Source organism: Monopterus albus, unplaced genomic scaffold (assembly GCF_001952655.1).
Source record: "Monopterus albus unplaced genomic scaffold, M_albus_1.0 scaffold50.1, whole genome shotgun sequence".
NCBI lineage: Eukaryota > Metazoa > Chordata > Actinopteri > Synbranchiformes > Synbranchidae > Monopterus > Monopterus albus.
Window position 1 is genome coordinate 5,015,838 of NW_018127930.1, and position 16,065 is coordinate 5,031,902.

Consider the following 16,065-nt stretch of genomic DNA (forward strand, 5'->3'; position numbering starts at 1 on the left):
TATTTGATATTTGGGAGCCGTGCACACTGGCCCGTCTGCGACCATCACCAACCTATGTCAACTCATAAATGCCTTCGCTGCATAGGTACACATTGGCGCCTATGCATAGTTGCAGACATGCATAAATGAAGCTTTAGGCTATCTTTACTCTGCAGCAACAATGAGCTCCTTTAATGGCTGTTAGAGCAAGACTGCTCTTTTAAATTTAACAAGTGTTACTTGGCCACCACAAGTGGATATAAAGCAGGTAGAAAAACAAGTTGGCTTTTGTTCCATTATCCTGTTATAATTCAAATAACGTGTTTTCATTTTAATAGTCAGCTAACCCTCAAATAAAGTTCTGCATTTCACATTATCTGGCCTGTATTTGACCCCGAAACAGAGTTCTTATTTTGGGCTTGTAAAGAAGGAACACACACAAAAATACACACATGCACACATACATAGCCCCCTGGGTGTCGTTAAGTCCTGCTTAGCAGCTCAGTGACGCTGGCTGGTAGTGCTGCTGATATTCTCTCCTTATTTTGGCTGCTCCCCTCTGGATGCTGCTCCAAATCCAACTGCTCTCTTTTCATACATTTTATCTCCCAACTCAGGACCAACAGAATATGTATATACATTATATGAAAAACAGTGTCGAGGCTGAGGGATAACTTATTCTAAGTGCAGTCGATGGAGAAAAAATGTCTGGGGATCCAAGATGAGTCACTGCATAAAATATTCAAAAACAAATGAGATCTGCTTTTGAGTGAGCCAGATTTTGGTTCTTTCCACAGTTGTTCATTCTTACCATCGTCAATAAAGTTATACATTTGTTTTTGTTTGTATTGTTTTCATCTGATTCAATTTAACTTTTTATACACACTGTATATAAAAGTGTTAATAATGTGAGGTTATAATACAGTGGATTGTAATACTACACATAGCACATTGGTTGTGAATACAGGTCCTCAAAATGGTGGCACACTATTAATAATCTTATGTGAATGAGGTTAGTTCAATTTGAAAAGTAGTAAAATATAAACAATGAAGTATTTTAAATGAAGTTAAACTGAAACAAACAAAAGAGATCTGATTATTTATTCAACCCCTGCACATAGCTGATGGACAAGTGGGATCAAGCTGATCCTATCAGAGATGCTTCTGACCCCTCTTTGCTTAATATTTACTATGCAGAAATCCTCCAGTGTAACAACAATGCCTTGTCAGCCATGGTTTCTTGACATTTTGGCATGCATAAACAATGCTTCAGCTTACCGTCAGATTCCTACAACTCCATTCACAGGAGACAGTTATTGTGGTTTGATTACCCAGACGTCATCTTAGAGGAGAGAGCTCTAGAATTCTGATTATCCTAAAATTCAGGGCTGCCCTTTTGGAATTATACAAGGCAAACCCACCCTCCTCTTCCCCCAACACTTTGGCATCATTTTCTATCATTTGCCTCCATTTCCCAAAGGCACGCCCTGCTCCCTCATCCTTTTTTATCCGTTTCATCCTTTTTATCTTCTCCTATCAACCCCCTCATCATCCAGCCTCATCCCTGCACTTTTATGTCACTCTAATAAGACATACAGTCCATTCTTCAGGTATTCAGTACATTTTTAGCTCTGGTGTTAACCATATTCATCTGTTTTCCTATGCCGCCACACTCTTACATTTACTGTATTTGTAAGCACAACTGAGATTATGTACCAGTTCAGCTGATTAAGACAGAACCGACATTAGGCTTTGCCTTCAAACTTTAGTGACTGCATTGTTCCTAGGATTCCACATCTGTGTTTAGCTGTGCTTTTAAAGGTTTAAAAATGAAAACTCTTTGATAATATTATGAACTGCACTCATTCACCCACACATCCCATTTCTAAAACCATGTATTTCATTTTTCTATGAACCTATGACTTCCACATCATGCTGGCCACACGCACACACCCTTGGGGTCCAATCCAATCAATTTTGTCCAGTTCAGTGGTGTCAGCAAAATGCTGGCATCACTCTTTTTTTTTTTTTTGCAATTTGTCCATCTGTTATCTGTCTTTCTGTCTCACTGTCTCTGGATAAAACCGTGGCAAACAAGCTAAGCTGCCTTTTCACCAAAATTAAGTGCAAACAATGTGTTACAGGAAAATATTAGACTCATCATCTTTATGTTTCAAAATATAGTAATGAACAGAAAACCCTGGAGACTAGCAAGTTTGTATATTGTACTGCTATGATACATTTAAACTAATATAAAAATGTACAAGCTGCATTACTGTGATAGCTGTTTGCAGTTTTTAGTGTGTGCATTTTTATTTCAATTTTATGAAATAAAAATCTATCAGGAGTGTATCCATGCATCTTGTCAATATATGGACAAATTCTTGTCTTGGTGATGTACAAATAAGCCACAAGAAGGTGGATGATGAGGTAGATGTAAAACTAATACAAAATACTGTCAGCAATAAATCAGAAGATGAATTAGTTACAGGGGCACTAACAATGGACACACACTCCTTTGTCTGTCATGTTCAGGAGGGGGTATCCACACCAGAGAAGAAAGCATAGGCATGTCTGCTATGAGCATTCAAGGACATTCAAGTTAGAAAAGTACTAAAATAACAGCAACATGAAAAAAAGACATATTTATGGTTTAGTACTTGAAGTAATATATATCTTTAATCTGTGCTCATTACTGCCAATAACAACAATCTGGAGTCATTTTTCTATTTAGCAGTGATGGGTCACTGACCAGTCAGAAGTCAATATTCCGATGATGTGTAGCAGCCGAAATTAGTGTCTGTCCTCCAACAAATGTCAGTCACATTTGACATTTGCTCACAAATGGTGAATGGTGATTCAGATACATACTGTATCCATATTTACCTCCACTCCTTCTTTCACTTCCTCAGATATACTGTACAGTATGTACATGTACCAGCCTCCTACTCACACATGCACATGCCACTTTGTTACATGTGAAAATAAATGGGTCCCTACAGAGCAATTACAGGCTGAAAGGTTTATGTGTGTGTGTGTGTGTGTGTGTGTGGAATAAACATACAATATATGAGACTTGCCTTTTTCTATATGGATGGTGGTTGTAGCCTGTGAAATGCATGCCTGTTACACCAGAGACTAGAGTTCACATTCACAGTCCCATCTGTTAGTTTTAGGTAACAAAAACACTTTAAAAAGATTAAGTATAACTTAAAGTCACTGTGGACTTAAACCAGGCCAAAATCTTTTCCTAGAGCCTAAACATAGACATAAAAAAACTTAATAATGGTATAGTCACAAATACTGAACTGGATATTTAGCTGGAAAACCAATGTGTTGTCTGCATATTATTGACACATTCTGTATGAACTTGACATCAGCATAAACTGACAAAATATCCTTGTTATGTTACCAGAAAATGTCATTCACTCACAATTACATTTCCTACAGATTGTGTTTTATTTTGCAGTTTAGTTGTATACAAATGTCTAGGTATCAGGGGTGCATTGCTGGTTGAGCTACATGTTATTCCAAAACACACACACATTCATTTCCATTTCTGCAATTCAGTAACTCATTTTATCACCCCAATTATTCCAAAAGTAAGACTCACCTTCCATCATAACCCAAAGACATTGTCAGGGACCAAACAGCAAGGCAGAGAACACAGCATTCAGTAAAAATTGACTTTTTATTTACCCAAAAATAAGGACAAAATACAAACAACACCAATGTCAAACAAACTGGGCCCTAAAAGAGGTCAACAAACAATAAGGAAACTCAAAATGCAGCAAAATAAATTAGTAAACAGATAAATAAGTTAATGTGAAAGCAGTGCTCCTGCACCACAAACAAAGCTTAGAGTGATATAACACTCCTGAAACATTGTGCTTGTATTGTACATATTATGTCACTAGCTGAGTTAAAGAAAAGTGATAGTAAGCCATTTTTACTAAAAAGGACAACTTTGCAATTGAAATCAAATGTATGCATTTATTTCAATTATTTATTGCCAACAGTGAAGTACTGCCTGCTTTTTCCCTAAAATCCTGTCCTTGGTCAGTGTGTGCACTTTTCAAATTGAAGAGAGACGAAGAGGGTGACAACAAAGCATTTACAATATGCAAAGGCACATACGTTAGTCTTGGACAGGAAAAGTAAATGAGATCAACTAGTCCTCCAACTTAAACAGTAATGTATAAATGGGTAATAAATTTAATTCCCTCAGACCAGACAAAGCTCATTATGTACAATCACAAGCTCCCACAAACATCTAAAACAAATAAATAACTGAATAAATGAGTGGTTTCTTCCAGGATGACTTCACAGCCATCAGATCTCAACCCAGTTGAGCACCTATGGGAGATTTTGGAGCGACATGTTAGACAGTGTCTCCACTACCAGCATCCAAACACCAAATGAGGGAACATCTTTTGGAATAATGGGGTTCATCCCTCCAGTAGAGTTCAGAGACTTGTAGAGCCCATGCCAAGGTGACCTGAAGCTGTTCTGGTGGCCTAACACCTTATTGAGACACTTTGCTGGTTTTTCCTTTCATCCATACATTAGAATACTACCCAGGACTACAGGTTTAGGTTTAGGAAAAAAAGGTCACGGTTTAGATTCAAATAACCTTCTTCACTGTTACAGTAATAGCACATGGTTAAGGCTGTGGAACAATCATGGATAAAAAGAAAATCCATAATATATCACCTAACTGCCACCTTGGCTTGTGTCATCATTACTACAGTTGCCATAGGTTGTCTAACCATAACACACTACTGTTAGTGGTATAACCTACGAGTACAAATGTTTCTTACAGGACAGTCTCAGTGAGACAGGCCTTAGCTTTCCTAGAGATGAAACTGAGCCTGTCCTTCAGTCACATTAGTCACATAAACTGACACATAGTATGATGTCTTTTTGTCCACAAATAAGCTGCAAAATATGACTGCACATCACCAATTACTCTTAAAAATGGAGTAAGCAACAATAAGACATCAAGTCTTACTGAAAAATTAAATAATGACCCCATGAAATTTCCCTCAACAGGCAAATTTACAAGCGTGGACTTGGAGTTCATGTCATGCAGAGTGCCTCCAGAGTACAACAGACTACAATTTGCCACAGTCTGGCATTTTACTGTGGTCTTATATGCCGAATTGTCTGTTATTTCCACAAGGGACCCATACTTTTCCATACCTTACAAAATTGATTCATCATGCCATTGTACAGCAAAAATATGCCAGTAATTAAGGCCACTATAGCCAGGACAGGGGCTATCTCATCTCAGCAGATTCACTTCTTACATTGCTTTTGAGGCATTTTCTTTCTTCTTTTATGTATAATGCAATTGAGCTTTTCTAAAAAATATATATTTGTATTATTTCAATCACCAGAAATAAGATGTACAAGGGCATTCAACTGCACTTGATCAAGTGATGCTAACATTTTGAATCAGTTCTTGAACTAAAACTGAAACAGGAGTTAAAGATATATATGAGCTAGTACAGCACTGATTTACTCTGTCTTTGTAGCTGTGGAGCAGGCAGCAGTCCAATCCCAATTTAAAGGAGTATAGTGTTGGTGTGGCTACCTGATGCCCACAAACACAGATGGTTTTGTGGCTGTATGCTGTCTGCCAGGAGAGAGCTGGCACAGCTGGTAGACAATGCAGAGGCCCTTTAATAACAGCTTGTAAATGGGCTCGCTGGATGATCACAGCGTATCAGTGAAAAAATGAGCCTGTTGTGCTCGAAAGGTCATTCATTACTTTCACATTTACATCTTTTGGCAGTCAGCTGCTCTACAGTCAGCCTGTTGTGAATAACATAAAGAAATGGATTGCTATAGAAATCACAAGGCAACAAAATAAATAACTGAACATAACATATCAAATTTAAGTTTAAAGTTCACCTGGAGTCTCTTCTCAGTGGAAAACAATGAAGCTTTGAATAGCTGCTTTACTTGCCATGTCAAGGATGCCAGAAGGTCAACATGGGGATGAGTTTTATGTTTCAGATGTTGTCTATTTACCATAACACATAATATTTTATGTTGAATTGCACGTACTTTGGATGCAAACCAAAGTTTTACTTACACAACCGATGTTCCAGCACTATCTTGTCTCATCAGGCCTCATCATTTACCTGCCAAGGGAGCAACAACACAGCTGGTGACAGTGCAGTGGAGCTGGCAGAACAGCTTGCAGCCAGACATATAGGACACTGATGGAAAGAGACATAAAAAGACCTTATGCTTTTATGCTTCTTTCATGCACTGGGAGACACTGTGGCCAAAAATGCTGAAACCAGCTATTTCAGTCAGGGGCTTACATATTTGTAAGAGACCTGATAAAGACAACAGCAGTCATATAAGGAACATAGCAACTTAATCATTAGCACTGAGAAGTTTTCTCACCCTTCAGTGCAGTGTGTGTACTTATTGCCATATTTTTAGCAGTATTAAACATGCACAAAGACTACAAGCTACAACAGTCTGCTATCTGAAAAATGCTGGTGTAAAAGAGGTGGCCAGTGAACTTGCTTTTACCATGCAATATTTGGATATAAATAAGAAAAACAAGGGAAACAAGCAGGACAAGAACAGAGTGTGTATGCGAGTCCTGAGCAGGATAAGTGGTTTAGTTAAATGGGCAGCTGGATGGACCCACTTATTCAAATTCAGAGTTCATGGTAGACTGGAGTTTATGCAGCATACATTGGATCAATGACAAAACAAAACAAAAGAAAAAAATAGCACTCTGGGCAGGTCCAGCATTCTGTTACAGACCTTCATATGTAAACCACTGTACAACTTAACTTTCTACTTTTTGACAAGAAGAAAAAAGAAGAGGACTAAATGCTTCATCAACAATTTACATAACAGCTTAGGGCATCTGAGGTTGTCTTATGTCACAAATGGATTCTGCACCGCTGCTGAAAATGCTATCATAAAAGCAGTCAGTTATGCAGAAACCAGTCTTCTATGTTGTTTGTGTAGCACAAAGAGGTGTTGAAAGGTGAGGGGCCTTTAATCAGTATTATAAATAACAATAATTATTGTAATAAAATTTACCCAGCATTATTGTCTAGATTGGCTAGTGGTTAAAAAAACAAAAACAAAATGTGGACATACAAATTGTTCCTCTCTACTGTGTGACATTTACATGTATGCATCTTAAAAGAAATGCAAGATGCTGGATCATTACCCAGTACAAGCAGCTGCTCCACATCCAACCTCAGCCAGCACTGGGATCATCTTACTTAAATAAGTATTGTACAGTACCTTAGTCTGTTCTGTATAGGTCTAACTTATTCTTAGCAATCAGTTTTGAAGGAGGGAGGATTGTATTGCGAGCACTGGGGTGTCTGTGTTTTATCTTACAAACTGCAGACCAACTTTAATTTCATACTGACCTCCTCCTACTGCACGTACAAAGCCCTTTTTCTGATATTAGACAGTAAGACCCAATAACAACCCTTTAAAAATCTTTTTCAATCAATTTTATTTTCACATGACATTTTTTTCAATTATAGTGATAACCTCCACACTGTACAGAAAAATAATGAACTCTGTTAAAATGTTTTTATTTGATTAATTGGAAAATATTCTTTTTTTTCCCTGTTTGCTATTAAATACACAGTATGTTTGAAGAATATAAAAACTATTTAATGCAGAAAACCATGCAGACTAGTTTACTTCCGTCGGAGGGCTGTGTACCTTACTTGTGTACATACAGGATGCTGGTCATGTATTATCACGGTCAGGTTCATGGTATTTATGTAGCATGGCCCTGTTCCTGATTACAACAGCATCATATTCGGGCATTTAGCATGGCCATGTTCCTGATTACAACAGCATCATATTCACGTTCAGTTTTGCTGATGTCCAGACAGGAGTAATACATACACTGACACATCCTGCATTTGACTGGATAATATAATATAAAGTGATTGAAGACTAACTGTAACAAACTGAATCGCCCTACATTCAGTCTCACTGTGTCTCTGCTGCCCTCCCTTCCTCTTCCACATACAACATCACAACCAGCAAACATGAGGAGAGGCAAGTGAAAACTTCAAAGGAGTAAATGTAGGGAGATGTAGAAAAAGAGAAAACCTCCTTCTGTACTAGAATACCCCCTGGTGAGCCACTATGACAACTGTTTACAGTGTTATTGAGTTTGTGTGGAGGTGTTTGCTTGTGTGTTAACAAATATTTTACTGTTACACTCTTTAAATATGTATATAAAGTCTGTGCATTTTTTGGTCTTGGTGCTGTGTATTTGCCTATGTGTGTAAAATTTCAGTGCTCATGCCCTTCTGTGTATGTGGCTACATTTACAGCAGCATAACAGTAGGTATGTTTGTTTGTCTGTATCTGACATTCACATGCTTTTTATCCTAGTGATGCAGCTCTCTCCAGCTGGGGGCATTGAGACATTTTTTACCAGAGCATCACAGACATGCCCTGTCCCTAACAATGCACATTCTCATCTCCATAATCCCTCAGTTTCTAAAGGGAGGAGAGGGAGAGAGACAGAACGTCATGCAGAAGGAGAAAAACGTAATAGAGAGGGGTATGAAAAGCAGATGAAAGAATGAAGAGAAGGAAGAAGTGTAAGAACAGGAATGAAAGGCCCTGAAAATGAGGGATGCAAAGAAGAAGATGATGAGGAGAAGGAATGAAATGGATTAGACAGAAGTGAGGGAGTGAAATTGTGAGCCAAAAAAGTGGGAAGAAAGGAAGAATAAGAGGAGTGGGAAAATGAGAAAAATGAGAAAACTGTGTGGTCAAAAAAGTGGATGTGTGACAGACCGTGGTTGATGAGCCGAGTGTGAAAAAAAAAGAAGCAAATTTCAGTTTTGTGATTCATTTCAAGAGATAAAGGAATTAAACAGTGAAGTGGAGCAAGAAAAATGTAGAGGGGGGGGAAAGTCATTAGGTTTGGTGACAGCTTTATTATGGGTTGTGTGAATGTGCACTCATTGCTCTGCCCATAGTAATATTCACATCAACGCAAACGCACACTGCCAGGCAGAGAATACTGGTGCACAGGAAGTGTGATATCAGTTGACCCCAGTCTAAACAAAGAGCCACCAGAGTCAATCAATGTGACACAGACACATAGATACATACATACACACCCTCAGGGCACTTGGCAGAGCCCATGCTTCAAATTGTGAACAGCGTGATACAGGAAACTACTAATTATGATTAGTGTGCTCAGGCACACACACACACACACACACACACACACACACACTGTACATTAACACACACTTGCATGGTTCTAGTGCACATGCTTCCAAAGGCTCCGAGGAACAGACGGGCATACTGTATCTGATGACTGAGTCACTATTTGAAATACTATATGAAGTTTTCTCTGAGGGAGTTTCAACCTACTTCTACACAAGGATCAGGGAAAAAAGAGCTCAAAACTGAGAGAAAGAGAGGAAACCAGGCAGATAATTCGGCGAGTAGAGACTCTAACCTGTCAGAAGAAACTCTAATAAACCATCACTAAATAGCTGTAGGCACAAAGTGAGAGTGATGCGATTATCCAAGGCAGCTTTTGCAGGGATGTGAAGAAGTATATTTTAAAATGTAGATTATTGTTGTTATATTGGACTTAAAGATAACCAGTCAATTCACTCAAAATCGATCTAAACTGCATTCAGAGCTATGTACATGCATCTGGCTTGTTGCCGTAAAAATGAAAATCAGATACAATGGACTGCGTATAAGATATGTTGGGGGGGACAAACTAAATCATAATTTGTCTCATACAGCTTTGATTGTTGTTGTCTTAGCACTTCCTCATCCCCATGTCTACAGTGAATCAATGAACATGTTGGTTGAAGGAGTGCAGTATGTGTAAGGTGACAGATAAAAGCTAGGACATGCAGAGGTGCAATTGATATTTAATGTCTCTGGTCCATTCAACATTTTGGTAAAAAATCACTGAATGGGACGATCCAGTGCTGCTTTTTGTTAGCAATGTCAACTCACGGCAAGGGCTCATGACCCTCTACAGGATAAGCATTATAAGTAATAAATGGATGGATGGATCATTTAGTATAATCAAAATAAATTAAGGAACTGAGAAAGACCTTTTCAAATAGGTGACTGTGTCTTAAAGGTCTCATCCAAGAGCCCTTAGTCTTTAAATACAGTATCCTCTAACTAAAACACAACTAGCTGAAGTTCTGCAAAGCCTCTGCAATGCATTATTTCTCCTGTCCAAGTGGGAGTGCACACATTAAGTGGTAATTCTATTAAAATTAAACTTATCAAGTTTTCTGGAATAACCCCCTTTACATACTTTAGCATATTCAATTGGCTGTTTTCTCACTGTTTATTAAGTGCAAGACATGCCCTGCTGGGGTAAGAACCCACAGCAGAGTTTGGAGGGAGGCCAACTCTATTTTGCAACCCATGTAATTACTGTAAGTCATATTTCCAGGTCATTTGTTATTGATCATAGAAGGTGTAACAAAAACCATGCAGTATTTGTACCTTGAAGGATGGAGAGCTAAGCAAAATGCATATGGACTGCTGTAAAAATGGCATACAATTTACATTCGTATAATTTGTATAATTTTGTACATTCTCTGTTCTGTGTTGATCATGCAAAATAAAAAACACAACAGAAGGGTGAGTTTAGAGCTCAACTTAAAGTAGACCCCACCAATCCCCTTCCATTAAGCGCCATTGATCGTTAGAGGGGCAGTGTCTCCTGCTATTGATTTGAGATGGGTGTGCTGGTAGCCGGAGCATCCTCTAATGTTTCAGCTGAGTGCAAATCTGAAGGTTTTAAGTAAAGGAAGAAAGAAATTGCTTCTAAAATGACATCAGAGATATAAAGTGAAGGTTGGAGTTTTACTTGTGACCTTGGGTGCCACACAGTGAACCCTCTGCCTCGCCTACTGATGAAACACTATACTGTTGTTGTGGATTTACTGAATATACAACCTTGTTTCCATAAAAGACTGAGAACATCACTTTCTAGTGGGCAAAAATGATCTTGATGTGAACAGGGTTGTACAGATTATTCTCAACATAAAATATTTTTTTGCCATAGACAGTCACCATATAATGGTTATTCACTGTTAAGTTTTCATATTTTGTGATATAGTTGACAAGATTCAGCTGAGCACTGACTGACTGGACGAACCATCTTATCACAGTTTAACAGTAAGCAGACAACACACCAACAGACGTTATGTCACCCTTCAGGCAGATACTCTCACTCCTTTTAAGAAAACTACAGTCTCAAAATGCAGTGTATGGCTGCTATAAACTTGTTTCATATTAAAATCTATAATATTTTTCCAATTGACTGTATGCATCAAATATTATTTCATTGCCTAGTAGGCTTATTGACCATAGCAATTCTTGTTTGCAGTGCTATAATGGGATTAGCATTCAGAGAAGTCATCAGACAGTCTGAGAACTACGTACTGAGGACTAGTACATGTAACTTACACTGTAATATGAGAGACAAACACAACACATTTTCCCTAAGTGCTTCAGTACGTCTCAGACACACACTCATATAAAAATACAGCTACAGTGAAAAAATGTTCAAATTAAAAAGTTGTAGTTGGTTGGAAGCTGCATATTGCTATATACGTACAGTTTTGCGCACCTGCAATCTTACACAATACAAGAATGAGGATGGAAACACATATATGTAAGCAAACACATTTATGCAAAATAAGAAATAGATGGGAAGAGAAGAAAACTGAAATATAAACCGATCAATCAGGAAGCTTTTGCAAACCACAGAAATGTGCTCATGAGATTTTCAGTGCCATGGCCTCTTACTAAGCAAATCTCTGTGAGATGAGAAACACAAACCAGATGATGTAATGTATCTGAGTGAGGGAAAAATAAACCATGATGTAATGACTAGTTTTTGCACTGCACAATAGTTTTATCACCCTTTAAGACAAGTGTTTTTCTTGGAAAAAAACTTTTTTTGTTTGTTCATATGGTAGTTTTGCTGATACTTTTCACAACAGCTTTGTATTTTATGTTGTAAACTGACAGGAAGAAATGAGCTGATGGATGTCCACTGTCAGTTAATGCTCACAAGGGAAAAAATAATCTTCAGTAAAGCCATTTTTGCAATTGTGCACAACCATGTGCACTGTTTTTTGGAGCAACAGTATCAATCAGCAGAACATTTCTTAGTATGTGTAGAGCTTTTAGTCAGTTTGAATTAATTTAGTCTTTTCCAGTGTGGTTCTGCTAAGAATTATTATGTGGCATGAATTCTGAATTCAGCGTTTGTGTTGCACGACACCTCAGCATGGTGGCTGCCATATTCTTTTGAACCTTTTTGTGCATATTTTAAGCAGACATTTGAGCGCATCTCCATCAGTGGTGTGTCTTCGTTTTTGAGAGCACTTTGTTTCCCAGTAAATTGGCACAGCTATATGGAAGCACATGCCAAGATGCTTTGCCTTGTTCCAACTCTATTTGTGGTCACCTTGTCCTACCCTACACTTGCACCTCTTCCAAGTCTGGCTGCAGTGTGTGCTCGTGTATGTTTGTGTGTGTAACATGGTAGTGTGTCATTGTCACTAGTCAGCATCCTATTTTTTTCTCTTCTCAGCTCCCAGAGGAACTGTCTCTCCATACGCTTACAGCCACCCACACACACGTACACACAGGCACACAAATAGTCTATCTCAGTCAAAAAGTCATTGGAATTCAGACCATGTATTGTACTTTGAGGTCGTGACTTTCTGCTGTGTACACGGCCCAGAGCTATAAAGCATGGGAGAAAGTGCATACTCCCTCTCGATCTCTCTCTCTTTCTCAAACACGCACACACACATCTACTGAATGATGTTTAAATTTTGATCTTTCTGGTCTCAGCACCAGACCAAAATGAAGTGGTCCAGACTTTTGTCTCCATGTGACACCTTTTCAACCAAAAGACGCTACCTGTCTCCTCTTTCATTTGGGTTTTGGCGGCATACTGTATATGTAAATATGTAAACTGGTGCATACCAAACCGCCATTTTAAAACAGTCACTACACTTACTGAGGTGAATTTCCCTTCAAAAATCTGACAACAAGTGATTTGTTGAGTTAGGTCAATGCTGAATTTTATCACTATTACACTTGCAAGCTGTATTCTTCTTGTTACACATATATATTCCTGGTAAAAAAAACAGAGAGAACCATTTGTCTCCCACTAGGCTGCATAGTTAATTCTGAAAAATGCATCCTTTCCTTGCTTTGGTAAAACAAAGGATTGATGATGAATGACCAATAAACTTCATTCTTTACAGCCGACCCCTTCCCCCACCGCCTGATAGAGATGTCTCTCACTTAATGCAACTTTTATTCTTCTTTTAAGCCCTGTCTCTCTCTTTTAACCCATCTCTCGTGCTCTTTCTCTCCTCTAATCTTCAGCATTTCTTTGTCCATCTCTCTCTTATGCCACTGATCTCCCGGTTTCTTTTTCTCACTCTGTGATGAACTTCAACAGACTCTGCAGTGTTTCCCCTCGTTCTGCATTTCTGTAAATCCAAATCCCATTGCCTCCTCTTCTCTCTCACCCTCCCATCCTGACACTCTCTCCATCTTCATCCTTTTCGTCACCCTCTTTTTCACTCAGCCCTCTCGTTCTTCCTCCCCCTCATCCTCCCCACCCTCCCCCCCAGCCTGTATCTCACTCTGTCCTAGTTTCCACAGCCTGCGTTATGAATTATGTGCAACTAGCTTGCCTCATGAAAGAATCATCTTGACCGATGAATAATAGATGCTGAAGAGAATAGAAGTGTAGGTTACAAACTGTGTTTACCCTCACTGCCTTATCTCCTGCCTTATTAATTTCATCATAGTTAAAGAACTGACTGGCTTTTTATCAAGAAAGATGCTAGTCAAAAACAGGCAGCCACTGCGGTCCCAATTCAAAATCGGGAAGTACAAGTATACTGGGCTTCATGCAGTTTTACTGAGTTCATCATACAAAGGATTGACACATTTTATTAAGTTCCTAGCCTTGTTAAAACTGTCACCTGCAGGTTTCCATAATCAGGTGCAGAGGAAATATTATGCCACACAAACCTGTCCTTTTTCTTTTTTCTCTCTCTCTCACTGCCTTAGCTGCTGTCTTACACATTTTTATCACAGTTATTGAAATAAAAAACAGCCCTACAGTTTTATAATTACCATACCCAGCACGTTTTGAATGTCTGAGTTGTTATTGATCACTGGTTCAACATTCTTGTGCTGTCCTATAGTATACTAGTGGTGCAGCTAAAGCTTAGCAGGTACAAAGGTCTCTCTATTAGTCATAGGGTTTAAGGATTGTTCCAGTGATTTTGCAAAATATCTTTGAGTAAAATACTGGACTCCAAATTGCTCCCCATGATTAGGCCAGCACCTTATACTGTATGGTAGCCTACACGATCAGCATGTAAATGGTTGAATAATAGATAAACTGTAAAGCACTTAGGATAAAATTGCTGTATAAGTCAATTTCAATATGCCATTAAATGACTTGTTCTTCCTGATTACCTGCTTATAGTTTAAGCAATCATTCAGCTTTGGAGAACTTATGGCACTAATTCCACCATATGTGAAAACAAAGAAATCAATCTTTGGCCCAGTTATTGTTATGACTGGGCAAGTAAAACACTTGGTGGAGGCTATGAACACACTGCTATTACAGTTGATTTAAAAAAAAGGCAAACATTAGTAGGCTGCAAACTAGAGTATTTCAGTTGATAGTATGTAACCAATAGTTTAAGAGTACTGCACAGATTTAGCATTGCACTAACCCTTTGACATCTGAAGAGTGTGACATTATTTTTACCCCACATGTTTTTCTTCCTTGTCAAAGCCTGGCGCATACTGTTCATTATCCACAATACAGCTAGGCTACCGACAGCTCGGTTGAAGATTCGGGCGCGTTATGGTTGCAGTGGCCAATGTAGCTTTGAGCTGCCTCAAGCACAGGTGAGGAGAGGATTACAGAGATTTCTTCTTCTATCTTCTCCACACAATTTTTTTCAATGTTGCCTTGTAACTAGTGCATCACCTGTTATCAAGGTGAAAAGAATCATGTCAAACATGTGTTCTTTGTTTTCTTCTTATTCTTATCAAATATATAGGTCATACCATCATGCATTTGTCATACAGTATGTATTAAGCATCCTCTGTTGAACACTGTACAGATTCCTTCACACAAACAAGATATGCATGTTATCGAAAAAAAAAGTTTAAATGATGATGTATGTATCCTGTGCACACACTCTGGGAAAGGCTGGCGAGCAAGCAAAGAGAACGACAGCCAGGGGTAGAGAGACTTGTGTGGTAATTATAGATCAAGAGGATGGTAATTCTAATGAGTCTCTATCCCTATAGGGTGGGTGAAAGAAAGGAAGAGCGAGTAAGGAGGGGGACTCAGGAGGGCAGAGAATGTGAGGATGAGGAGGAGAAAGGGAAAAGAAGGAGGAACAGAAGATCAGGAGGAAAAAGAATAGTAAAAAAACAGGAGAAGGGCAAGAATAGTCGAAAGTACAAAAGACAAGAATAAGAGAGAGGTAGTGAGAGAAACAGAGAAAGGAAAGTTGTGAGAGATGCTTGAAAATTTAAATCGCCATTCATTGAAATCTTAAACTACTTTCCCAGTCATTAGCACATATTGTAGGTCAAGATTAGCATGTACTGTACCTCATCCCACAGAGAACAATACAAAAAATTAAATGTCTTTATAATTACTTTCTTCATTGCACAATATTAACTTTTAATTACCACCAGCATAAAAAGTAGTGCATCTGTGGTGCTGCTATAGCTGCTGGTGTGAAACAGTGAAACTACACGAGGTGATATATTTTTTTTTTGCCTGTACTGAACAGAAATAAAGAGGAAAAACAATGTTACAGGTTCTGTAGATGTTTTTCAATGGATAGTGAGTACACCCAACCAAACACATCTCAAGAATATCTAAATTTATCAAAGGTACAATAGACAGGAAGTGCACATTTTGACATTTCAATGTCCCAGAAAAAAAAAACACAATTCAAATCATAAATGCCAGGCAGCACTACAAAAGAA